This window comes from Rhynchophorus ferrugineus, unplaced genomic scaffold, assembly GCF_030347505.1.
Source record: "Rhynchophorus ferrugineus isolate W39M unplaced genomic scaffold, kcgeb_rfMv2 rfM3, whole genome shotgun sequence".
Lineage (NCBI taxonomy): Eukaryota > Metazoa > Arthropoda > Insecta > Coleoptera > Curculionidae > Rhynchophorus > Rhynchophorus ferrugineus.
Window position 1 is genome coordinate 69,798,378 of NW_027472582.1, and position 13,158 is coordinate 69,811,535.

Here is a 13,158-nt window from a genome sequence, read left to right on the forward strand (position 1 = left end):
ATATTTCAATATTAGTTAAAAAGCTATTACTTGATAAAACCACCTAACTTGACACCTAACCTAATCGTTATTATGTAATAAAAATATATAAATAATAATAGTAATAGTAATGTTTTTTAGTGAAAACATATACAAATAAATAAGTAACTTTGCATAATAGATATGCAAAAATTCATGAATATAAATAAATCTACAAACTTATAAACAAAAATTTGCAATACTTTTCTTAAATATCTTACTGACCTTAACAGACATATTGATTATGTTAATTTAAGATCTACAGGTACACGTGAATCTAGTAATTCCCACACTATATTAACAACCCACATGCAGTCAAACCCTATAGATATTAATAGTTGAATTTAAATGGTGTGTAGAGCATCGCTAATATCTTAGATTTATATGTTTTATATACATATTTCATTATCTGAAATTTATCATTATTAGTACTAATAGTTGATGGAAAAACGGACACGGATTTTCGGATAAGGCGTAATTTGTTATTAATCAATATGGGTATGGATAAGTCACATAGAAATTGTCAAATAAATTAAGCAATCGAAATATGTCTACTTTTGACGTGGAGTACATGGCGCGGCATAATGCATATTACACACCGGTGTAGCAGTTGTGAGAGTTGTAAATTATTATCTTTTGGATAAAGTTTTATTTCAAAACATGAATATCAACTTTTTTATCTCTCGGATAAACATAAAATCTTCAAAATGTGTTTATTTTGGTACAAAAGAAACGAACATATATGTTAAATTGCTTTACTATTTGTAATTTTAAAGATATGTGACGTAAAGGTAAATTTACTAACTTTCAATGTACATCTTAAATACTATAGGTTGTTCAAAAATCACTATAATACCATTCGATTCAACGCAAAAGTTTGTACAATCCATGTAATTTCCACTAATCTGTGATAGCTTGAATAGGAATGACAGTAATATAATTAAAAAGGACAAAAATAGCAAATTTTCACGACGAAAGTGACAGAATTTGTTATCTATAAATATATATATTTTGCGGTGAAATGAAAAAAAATGAACGAATGAAAAATGACAAAAAATGGCAAATTTTAATATTTTTGAAAAAATATTTTGTATCTGTAACATAAGAATTAAAGGTTATATACGTTTTATATACTTATATATAGTCCTTCCAATATAATGCAACGTTGCCGCACCAAATTTAAGTTTTCGTTTATTTTGACTCTGACAACAAAATACGAATGTAAATAAAATAATGAAACAAAAATAACGGTAGAAAATATAATTTATTTTAACAATATAATACATCTAATGGATATTTATTGAAAGATTTAAATTACAATTAATTAAACAGCCACAATAGTTTGTAGGTTAGAATTGTTTTACTATATTTACATTTACATATGACAATCGTGTCGACCGATTTGGTTCCAAGTTTGGACTCATCAAATTTCATTCTGTCTATTTTTAACTAGAGTAATGCTAAATAATAAAATGAGAAAAATGATCTGAGTTTAAAAGGCATTTTACGTTTTTATAAACTGAATTTGAAAATACATTTTACGGTGTTGATGACGTGCATTGGCTGTTTTATTGGAAGCACTATCGTTATTTATATTTGTTTTATATATTAGTAAGTATATTTGTATTTGTATTTTGAAATTAATTTTCGAGATATGTAATGTACCAGTGTTTATTGAACATCAAAATGAGATGCTATTACCATCTGTCAAATGACAGTTAACCTTAGCCAATGTTAATTCATGTTTCTAACTCTTTAAAATCACTTTTAAACTATCTTAGACTATTTTTAAGAGATCACAGAAGGCTTGTTGGCATACAAAAAGTTATAATGGAAACAAATGACAATTGGGTTTGTGGATAGTAATGTATCTTTATTAGTTATATCGGAAAGTTTTCATCCTTTTAATTAGTTTGCTTGATTAATGCTGATATTGAAAAAAAAGCGCTAGATAAGTGTCACCATCCATTGTTTATTGTCAGAAACAACAATTTGTTCGAAACTATTGTGTCCCAAATGACACAACATTCTCATTCGAAGCGGATCTGGACACCGATTAGCAATTCTATGTTTGAACGATAAAATTACCATAGTCGAAATTGAAAACAGATTCCCACTTTTTCAGTAGGTCGAAAAGCTGCTTAGCATTAAATGACAGGCGTCGCTGTTTGGCTTATTAAATTGTTTGCAATCGGATCTGTTGCTGCCGCCAATCCTTTCGGTTTTAACATATGCTTAGCATGATTGTCGCATTGCCGCCAAACCAACAGATTTCTATGCAAAAATGTGCAGCTCAATCGTAAAATTTGTTAGAAAGTACGAAAATAAAAAACGATCAATTTTACTTTTTGGTTAAAGTGTGTCACCGTCTAAAACGTATTTTATATTCTGTGGTAATACGTTGATTTTTTAAAAGTATACGTGAATCGTTTTGTTTTTGTCGATCTGATATTCAGTCAGTTCGGAATCGGCGAGAAGAAAGCTGTGTCAGGTGTCATGTTGAATTTTGTTAGGTTCGGTTTGGATTACCGAGGATTAATTTTAAAACTGTTCAAATGGTTGCAGTAAGTTTGTACTAATATTTATTATCCAAGGTTAAGGACTCTTTAAAAAAATCTTTTTTTTAATTGAGATACACCTCTATTCTCATTTTCACTATTCTGTGTCCACATGAACTGCTATGATTATCATTCAATAATTTTTTAAACATTTGAAACCGACCAAATTTTCTTGATTTTTTTAGAAAGTATAAAAACAATAAATTTTACTTTTTGGCTAAATTGTGTCAACGGCTAACGTGTCTTTTATATTCTGTAGTAATACGTTGATTTTTGAAAGTATGCCTAAATAATTTTGGTTTTTATTTCATTCCAACTTTCAGTCTTTTTGAAATCAGTGAAAAGAAGGTTGTGCCATGTTGAATTTTGTTACTTTTGATTACAGAAGATTGTTTTTGAAACTGTTCAAATGGTTACAGTAAGTTTGTACTAATATTTATTATCCGAGATTAAGAACTCTTTAAAAAAATCTTCTTTTTTGATTGATATACAACTCTAATCTCATTTTCACTATTCTGTGTCCACATGAAATACTATGATTATCATTCAATAATTTTTTTAACATTTGCAACCCACCAAATTTTCCTGATTTTTGAGAAAGTATAAAAACTATAAATTTTGCTTTTTGGCTAAATTGTGTCAACGGCTAACGCGTCTTTTATATTCTGTAGTAATACGTTAATTTTTGAAAGTATGCCTGAATAATTTTGATTTTTATTTGATTCCAACATTCAGTCTTTTTGAAATCCGTAAAAAAAAGGTTGTGCCATGTTGAATTTTGTTACTTTTGATTACAGAAGATTATTTTTGAAACTGTTCAAATGGTTGTAGTAAGTTTATATTTGCATTATCTAAGGTTAAGGACTCTTTTTACAATTCTTCTTTTTGAATATTCAATTTAACTCATATTACAATAATTTCACTGTTTTTATCAATAATTTTTGATGCCGCAGCGCTGTGATAATAAGTCGATTTACTTTTAAATGTATTCTTGAATAATTTTGGTGTTTATTTTATTCTAATGTTCATTTGTTTTGGAACTAATGAAAAGAAGATTGTATCATGTTAATTTTAACTATCTAGGATTATTTTTTAAAAAAGTCTATTTTGATGTTATATTTGTTTATTTATGTTGTTTTTTAATTTAAATTTTTCTTTAATTTATAATCAACTAAATTATTTTCAAAATATTAGGTAGAAAGTATGAAAACAGTTTTACTTTTTAGTTAAATTGTGTCAATGGGTTACTTGTCTTTTATACTCTGCGACAAGACGTTAATTTTTTGAATTCTTGAATAATTTTGATTTCTGTTCAATATAATATTCAGACTTTTTGAAATAGTTTGGAATATTATTTCATACGATTCATTTTCAAATACATGTTCAAATAGTGATAGTATATATGTTATTTGTATTATATGAGGTTAGGTCAACTTTTTAGTGATATTTTTTGACTATAGATGATCAATTTTAAGATTTTCGCAGATTGATATTTCGACAGTAGCGGTTAGTTTATACGATAACTATATTATTTTTAATTTTGTTATGATTTTTAAACTCACTCACATATTCGTCTTCCATCAATTGATTTTTGTTCTATATATTTCAAAAGCTATGGGTGTGAAGAAAGAAGGAATAGTTAATGACATATGATATCGTGCTTAAAAGTAAAAGATTGGCAAAAACTCTATATTATATTTGTATATGCTGTTTTATCATTGGTTAAATATTGTAAAGTTACAGGACAAAAATGAAACCTTGTTTTAAATAGAATTTGAGGTGTCTTAAAAACAGAGAGAAATATTTTGAGAAAAACTTGCTGATTAGTCAATTTGCTGCATCTTTTTTTTGTCACATTTTAGAGTATATTTTAGATACTGCTAAAATATGATCGTTTATACTATAATTTGTTATTTAATCAATACAATTGTTTATCTAGAACTATCTATCATACGTAACTGCTTATGTATACTGCTTATCATCTGTTAACGTGTTTATCATCAATAATAAAATATATAATGACAAAAATTAAATGGTATTATTAATTCTTTCACAAATTTCGTAGAATATTTCTTGCATGACACCTTCACATGTACCAATTTGCAAGCTAAATATATGTAAATGAAACTCAAAGCATACATTCTCTAGTACAGTTTTCAGAATGAACCCAAAAAATAAACTTTGATCAGTACAATGGTCGATTGTGCATGAGAACGGTATGATACTTCAACTAACTGTAAACATTTATAAAAGGAATACATTATAAATGTGTATCTGATATCATTAATATTCATAAAACGTTATAAACGTATCTGGTGTTTCGAAAATCCTATTTATTGTTTCTTGGAATTAGTTTTTCTTTGGAAAGCTTATTTTCTTATATTTTAAAATATTTTTAATTTTGTATCTGTAGCTTTTGTTGTAATTTTTAAAATATTTCAAAAACATTAAAAATAAAATAATGCAATTAAACAAATACCGATTTTTCTCAATTGGATAGCAAAAAATCAAGCGTGTTGATCGATGTAAATCATAACTACTGCTGAACTAACAAATGACTTGCGGTTTCGATTTTGTTAGTATGTTTTTTGATGAACACAATTTGCAGTTTTTTGAAGATCACTCATGTTATGTCTTGAGATGATCCTCCTTAAGCAACTGACCTTGATTTTGCTTTTTTTGGCGATGTTCTTAACACTGAAATCGCTAATCTAAACCTAAAATATTCAGATAATAAATAGATAAGATAATAAAGTCGGATAAAATAGCCAAAAATAGTAAAATAATCAGAGATGAATCATTCCAATTATTCTGAACATTTTTGGTATTAACCTTGTATTTTAAAGCACTAGCAGACTTCATTTGAAGAATCATTTGTGTTATACCACGAAAGACAACTGAGAAGACTTCTTTGTTTCAATCAATCTGATGGTTTGAAGCAAAGTTCTTTTCCTGAATACTTTTATTTATTGATTATATAGCGTATGTGATGTAAATATTCTTAATATTCACATTCAATTCTTTATTTTTTCTGGTTATATTACATTAGGAAACTGAATAAGCTCTCCTTGTTTACTTGATTTCTTTTCTCAAATAAGATGGTTATTTGTACGCAGAAATGGTAAACATGATGTCAGTGTTCAGAACTAGTCCAAACCAATAAAAAGTGCTGTTCAATCAATTCATGTGGTATCTATCGGAACAAGTGATAGTCAGGATATCCGGTGAAGATGGTGGATGGTGTAGATAAATTTTTAGTCTTTAGTACTATGTTTCAAATTCCTTTCCATGATGATATTGTTTGATTTCAGTAAATCGTAATAAACTACAACCATTTAGCCTCAGTATCATTAATATTATGGCTTTGAAAATTGTGATAACATTTTCAAACGTTTCATAATTTTTATATTATTCGTTTTCATACTTTTTGGGTGTTGTAGTTCTCTACGCCTTCCATGATATATTTTTTATTGAATAAAATAGTGAAATAACATTTGCTAAAAGAACCTGCACATAAACCAGTCTCAGTAGCGCTATCTGTTGGAGAATATCGAAAGCTTATTAAAAATCCCAATAAGAAATATACTTTTCAACCAAGTGGAAAACAATTTAACATCGGTGCAGATAAAAAGCGACATTGCCGTCACATTCCGAGTGACATCATGTATAACGTTAAAATAATGCAGTGGTATTAAGAACATGTCTCTTCTAAAAAGCATACGAACAGTTGGCAAGCATGCTTATACAAGGAAGTTACCTGTTTTACATAACTACTTTCATTGCGGTATGATACAGATATGTGACGTATAAATTATGCGATTATGTCAATATTCTATGGTAAGGTGAACAACTTAGAGTCAACTATTGTTCTCATTTTTAACTAACCAAAAATGAAGAACACTTCTGGTGATGGATTTTGGTATACTAAAAGGATTTTTTAAATTTATAATCACTTTTTTAATGTATCCATTTTTTTGCGAATGTATATATCAAGAAGTTCAAAATAATTGCGGGTGGAAAAAAGTTTTGTACTAGAACATCTGTTTTGGTTATGATTAGCATTACGTTGATAAATAAAGCGAATTTTGAACAAAAAAACGCGTTTTCTTTGTTAGGCCCGGACTTTTCAGCCCATGTATTCAGATTAGAGTGTGTATATATTAAATAACTGAACAATACTAAATGGGAAACTGTTATTTTTATAGGAAATTGTCGTAACGTTTCAGTAATTTTTTTAGTGCGAATGTTTGAATTTAATGATATCCTGCTTCACGAATTCGTCTTCGGCTGATTATCTTAATGATTATATAAGAGACGATTTTGATCCTTTACTGCCATGGAAGTCGTTAATTATTTCGGTAGTGGTATCGGTATCGGTTAAATTATAAGGCGCACAAAAAAGCAACGAACGGTATATTTTTCTTCTCGGTGCTACGGCCAATTAACTAGCTATGACCCACATATTTTCGTCAAAACTGGATTGTCGGTAGATTGATATCGATGCTGTTTTTGGTTAGATTATTTTATATTAGATGTGTGAAAAAGTAGTCCCAGTTTTTAACGTATAAACACTATTCAATAAGTATAGGGTCTATCGAATAAGACCACAAATTTTAGGCAAAATTCAACTCCATTCAACAATGTACATTTTTCCGAGGTTAGCATACAGCCGTCAGTCACTGAGGCTCAGATCTGGACTATATGATGGGTTCGTTTCAATAAAACACTAGCTTTTTTGCGATGATCTTTAATCTGCCAGCTCTGTAGGTTAAGCAAGATTAGGAGGTGGCGTCATTTATATGCCAAATAAATAAGAATCATACGGGAAGTTGTTTCTTCTTTGCAACATTATCATTATGTTGATGAGAATTTAAAATAACGAAGTACCAAAGCACCTTTGTGGCTTACGAAGGTACAAAGGATATTAAACAAAAACAAACTATTATTGTATTTAAAAACGCTTGCTTTATTTTACGGAAAGAAGAGACGACTTGTTGAATGGCGATACAAAGCGACACTGAGGGTGTCTCTATTAGAAAACAGATCAATCAGTCTCACATGTTCACTATTGATAGTTCAGTTCCAACCTTCGTAGGGTGAAGACGTATTGTCAATACGGTCCAAGCTATAAAAAGATACCTTTCTTTAAAAAAAAACAGTATTTTATTACGGTTATTTAAGTGAGTGTTAAAAACGCATAACAGATGCGGCTATCCGTCTCTCAGTGGACCTAAAGTGTAGTGAATACGTGTTTACGTGACCAGACAAAAGGACTGCATCTAATTTTTATTAGTGTTTTAAAATTATTTCATCTTATTTTACAACAGTCCTTTTGAAATCCATTTATAGTATTTTTGGTCAAAAACTAGAGCTAAAATAACGTAAGTGAAAAATGAAGTGCGTGAAATAAACAATGTACTTATTTTATTTTTTTATCCTCTGGAAGTAAATTAAATAAAATAATAAAAATTAAAAAATGGCAAACCATAGCGATTCAACCAAATCACCTGCACACTTTGATATAAGATTAGAACAAACAGCAATAACGCAAACTCCACCATCAGAATGGACTACAGTCATTAACAAAAAACGACTGAGAAGTCCAGAAGAAGAAATCGCGAGGAAACAAACAAGAATCAGTGACTATTGGTTACAGAAACCGATAGAGACAAAAAACAGTTTTAGCAACCTGTCGGAAGAAATTGAAAAGAACATACAACCAAGCCCTGAAAAAGTTGTTCCCAAACCACCACCAATAACAGTCTATAAGGTAGGAATAATAAAAAACATCCATGACTTATTGAAAACCATTACTACGAACTACACAATTAAAACAGTGAGCTATGAAACAATTAAAATCCAATTGTTCGAAGCGGATCACTTTAAAGTTCTTATAAAATGTCAGTGCATCCCAATGTACTCGCTAACCAGCTAAATATGCGACGTGATAGTGAAGTGCGTAGACTAAAACGTTTAACACCACCTGATCTGATTACTGGACATATGTAGAGTTTAGAATAAGCATTAGAATAAGACTAATTAATTAAGATAATATTTTATACAGAAGATTGCTTAATGAAGTGATTTTCTACATGCCATGTATATATAATATAAACAGAAGAAATACTTATTGCCAATAGGGCAGATTGTGGACTCACGAAGAGTAATAAAAAAAAATGTTCACTATTCAGGCAGTTTTAACACAGATGGTCAGATAGTCAGGGCGGTATTACATAACATATATATCCAAAAATATCAAAAAGAATTAAAATAATTAAAATAATAAAATTCAATAAAATTGTAGAAGTCTTTCAGTTTTGAACTGTGGACCACAAGAATGTTTATCGATTAATTATCCATGAACAGATACTCATATCGAGAATTTGGATACCAACGATTATAAGAGATATCGGGTCCTTGCGTGTATTTTGATCAGCGTCAATATAAACAATTGTTAAATTCTATGTTTGTTCCTACATAAAATAACTGCTTTACCTCTACTATAGTATTATTTAGTTATTCAGTGTACACAGGCGCTAATGAAGGAACGCTCAAGTTAGCATTTCTTATATTTATTATTTTTATTGTTTGATTCAAAGAAATCTGTAGCCGAAACCCATCGAACACTTTTAGAGGTTTATGATATTGCTAATCCGTCATATCTCAGTTGTTGGTTTAGGATTCAACGATTGAAAAGTGGTGATTTTGATGTCAGTTGCAGAAAACAGCCCAGAAGAACAAAAATGTTCAAAAACAATGAATTACAGGATTTATTTGATGAAAACCCAACTCAAATTCCCAAAGAACTTTCAGACATCTTAGCCGCTGATGAATCAGGCATAGCCCTTTCTGATTATTACTTATTCAGATCAGTGCAGCATGCCTTGGCTGGCACTCAGTTTTGAAAGGTCGAGGAAGTGCTAAAATGAATCGATGGTTGGAAACAACTTTCAAGATGGTGTGGCAATCTTGCCAGAATGATTGGAAGGAGTTGTGGAACATGCTGGAAAATAGTTTGATTAATGTATATAGTATCAATTTTTTTAAATTGGAATTGGGTTTACTTCGACAGAATATAGTTCTATATATAGTATCACTTCCTTTTTTAACGTTTCCAAATATATTTTCACCGGTTTTGCAACATGTGGTCAAGCGTTATCATGCCGAAGAAAAACATTATTGTGTCTTTAGTATACTGATCCCTCCAAATACAGAGCATTAGCTTGTAGTCATGAGTCATATTCGCCTTTTGCGTTGAAGCTGATGCATCCTAAGTAGGTGTATCAGCATCATCAGTAACTATACGATACAGCATGTTACACATGACCAAAATGAAAATATCCAATATAGTAGAATATAAAATACGTGTAGTAGATAGTTTAAATAAGTTTTTTGTTTATTTTTATTTAGTTATTACAACGATTATTAGGTACATATTTTATTTTAAAACGTTTTTTTTTAATCTAAGTTTGATTATTTTTTACTTTTTAGTGAGTTCCTTATTTATTTTTCGAAGTCGGTTCAATTTTTTTGTTAAAAATATTTTATTTTTCTCTTTTTAGTGTTAAACATTTACTCAATAAATTACGTAGTTATTTTATTAAGTATTACAATGTATAGTCCAAGTAAAGGTACAGCCCGTATTAGGAAAAATAGGAGTAAAGAAATAATGATTGATAATAAGGAACGTTTCAGGTTCTTGGAGTCCGCTACCTAGTTTAGGTGATTTGACAAATGTTCTAATCAAACCAGAACCAAGAAAACGCGATCTCCTCGTGTGAGCTTAACGTTCTAATCATTATACTATAGAAATAGTTGCCTACAACGTTTCAGCTACTTCTATGATATGGTTAGTGCTTAAAAAGCAAATTGAAAGGCTTTTACGCTGAACTGCTTCCGATTTTTCGAGACCAATATCCGATTATTTTAGATAAAAAAATATGTGAAAACATTGTACGTGCCTTTAAAATTTGACGTTTTGCCTCCCGCCCCTTCCTCCCATCAGGTCCTAACTTGTTTCTAATGAGACTGTAGGAATGTTCGTCAGGTCCGTCGTTCGGTCGAAATGAATGGCTGATGCGATTGTTTGTCCGAACACTCACTACTATTTTTGGAAGGAATTTGCACGAGAACTAAAAACACTGGTTGAATAAAACTTGTTTATTTCGACTTCGAATAATTGACACATGTGGTCGACGGGAGAATTGACGGGATATTAGGTTAGGTAGAGGAAGTGCGGTAGCGCTGTGGAAGTGGTACTGCTACAAGGAGGTGGAGAAAAGAAAAGAGAGCGAGACGTCGTCGTGATGGTCTTACGTGTGTACTGTGTTGACGTTATACCTGATGGGCTTCTGTGGTTTTCGTCCATCAGGCTAGTCTCGTGGGATGTCGTCGACCATGTGATGTTGATGGGTTCCATTCATCGTGCTGTCCTTCCATGCACGTGCCAAGTACCTGTCGAGTGGCTTATGTTGAGCTGATTTACCTGTTAGGCACTTTGATCACGTCGGAGTCACCAATTGTAGAAATGTTTGTCAGGTCGGTCGTTCGGTCGAAATGAATGGCTGTCGCTGCTATTGTTTATCCAAACACTGACTACTATTTTTGGAAGGAATTTGCACGAGAACTAAAAACACTGGTTGAATAAAACTTGTTTATTTCGACTTATAATTGATACATGTAGTCGACGGGAGAATTGACAGGATATTAGTTCCTATATATATATATATATATATATATATATCGTGTATAGAACCTTGATTTATAGGAAAAACTTTCTTTAATTAAAAAATGTTCGCTCATTTAACGAGATTGTTTGGATCTTTGGCAGGAAAGCAGGAAATGCTTATGAAAAAGCGATATTAATTCGTTGGTTCGTAGAGATAGGTGCTGCCGCCGCTCTGTACGCTGAAAAACAACGGGACGTGATGTACACATGTTGTAGGAAGATGTTGGATGATTCGATGCCCGATAACAGCGTTCTGAGTATTTTTAAGTATGTTTATTTATCTGAAGCAGTGCTGTGTCGGTGTATGTGTGTATGTTCTCGGTGGTTTACAAATAGTTTATTGAAATAGGTAATGTTCTTAAGTAATTGTATATGTTAGAGTGTAATGATTAAATTTAACAGCTCTCTAAGTTAGTTTTAGGGTTTTTAGTGGTAAATTTATGTTATTTTTTCGGGTTTAAAACGACTTTGTTACATCAGGTGTTTTTAGTTTTGTTTCTTGAGAATTTAAGAAAATTGGTTAAAAAATTTAACTTTTGTTGTTGGAAAATTAACAATGTGTTTTTTTATTATTATACAATTATCTTAATATGACGTCGTCTATATGTTAGTAGAGTTACAATAAAATATTTTTAACAATAAAATTTAAGAAAGTCAATAAAACTTTAAAAAATAATCAAACTTAGATTAAAAAAAACGTTTTAAAATAAAATATGTACATAATAATCTAAAGCTATTTATCTATTTACAATATTATTTTAACTACTACCAACTCATTACTTTGAAGTCGGTGCCGAACCCAAACAGTTATATTAATTTAGATTTGTTTGTTGGTAATTTAATTTTTTGTGTATATGTCACAAAATTATATTATTATTTTTGTATTGGTTGGTCCTTGAAAACGTTGCATGTGCCTTTGAAATTTGAGCAATTCTTTCGGTTTCGCCCCCTTCCCCCAACATATACTGATTTGGTTCCAATAGGACCACCTCGGAAGTGCGCTCTTTCGAATAAAAACGAATTTTGAAAATCGGTCCACAACTGCCGGAGAAATCGGCCTTTCCTCCTCCTTTTTCGAAGTCGCTTAAAAATAGATTAATTCACGTAATTGAAGTATCTTATTACCAATATATGAGGTTAGGGAAAAAAAGTATTGAGGTAACGTCAGGCCTCTTCTTCTTATCGCGAACTGGCCACAGAATAAGATTGACCAAAAACGATCAAGGGCACGCAGAAAAATAGACAGCAAAGGCATTCATCTTTCGACGTTCAAGCATCTTACATTCAATCAACAACCATCTATTCAATAATCAAACATTCATACATTTTCCTTAGTTAATTAGATCTATAATAGTTAGTGTTATTAATAAAGTACTAAGGGAAACATAGTTTCATTCAATAAATTACACGAAGACCTCCATAGTAATTTATGTTTTTTCTAATAGGTAATCTTAAAGTCGAATATCTCTGGTAATTTTTACTCGATGAAGCTACCAGGTGCGTCGGTAAATACTTTCCGATTTTATTTGTAACAGATTTCACTAGTCGTAAGTGTGCAATGTTACACAAAAATTACGTTCCGTCAAAATTATAGCGTTATACATTTATAATTGTCTGGAAATGTCGAGTTTCCTGCCTCAAAACGTCTACAGTTCCTTTTCTTGTTTCATCAAAAGATAAAAGCTACTAAAAGTCTTCATTTACTGGTAGAGCATTTGCTTGCAGTCAAATGATAGTTCAAATGTGGTGCTTTCACTCGTTCATAAACACTTGACAGAAAAGTCAGAATTTGTGCACTATTAGAAGCGATAGAAAAAACCGAAAAGGTGGGAAAATGGGTGTCACATTAATCGA

The 13,158-nt window shown here is 30.6% G+C and overlaps 1 protein-coding gene across 1 annotated transcript in view; it reads left to right on the plus strand.

Moving 5' to 3' along the window:
- The window catches only part of LOC143193400 (uncharacterized), a 134,377-nt gene that overhangs the window by 1,257 nt on the left and 119,962 nt on the right, over positions 1–13,158 (plus strand). The gene's annotated exons all lie outside the window — the stretch shown is intronic.